The sequence below is a fragment of the Rutilus rutilus genome (genome assembly GCF_951802725.1).
Source record: "Rutilus rutilus genome assembly, chromosome: 4".
In the NCBI taxonomy this organism is placed as follows: domain Eukaryota; kingdom Metazoa; phylum Chordata; class Actinopteri; order Cypriniformes; family Leuciscidae; genus Rutilus; species Rutilus rutilus.
The window spans coordinates 25911230-25911938 of record NC_140212.1 but is presented as its reverse complement, the minus strand read 5'-3'; positions in this window follow the sequence as shown (position 1 = coordinate 25911938).

Below are 709 nucleotides of genomic sequence, written 5' to 3'. Positions count from 1 at the left end.
CAGGCTTTTTGAAGAAATTCAGAGACAATTTTAGGCATTTTGAACAAACTCTTAGACTCTTGTTTTTTTTTTTTTTTTTTTTTTAAACCAAAAATGCTTACAGCACCTGGTATTCCCAGGCGGTCTCCCATCCAAGTACTAACCAGGCCCGACTCTGCTTAGCTTCCGAGATCAGACGAGATCGGGCGTTCTCAAAGTGGTATGGCCGTAAGCTAAAGCTGCTGCCAAAAACGGGCTATTTAAAAGGTTAGAACATTAGTGAAGTAAACTAAAAAGCTTACAGCACCTGGTATTCCCAGGCGGTCTCCCATCCAAGTACTAACCAGGCCCGACTCTGCTTAGCTTCCGAGATCAGACGTTCTCAAAGTGGTATGGCCGTAAGCGAAATCTGCTGCCAAAAACGGGCTTTTTGAAGAAATTCATAGATTTTTCAGATTTTCTGAAGAAACTCTGCTGCCAAGACTGGGCTTTTTGAAGAAACTCAGAGACAATTTTTGTCATTTTGAACAAACTCTTAGGCCGGCTACACACTGGCTGCGTGGCGTGAGCGTGGCGTTTCTGAAGCATGTCAGATGCGTGGCGGCTGCGCCGCGTTTTCTGTGTCTTTGCACACCAGAAGCGTGTCTGACGCGGCGCTGCTGCTGCTAGGTGACATATTGGTGACGGGAGAGAGTTGTGGAAGGCCTATACTTCATGTTAAACATAAATA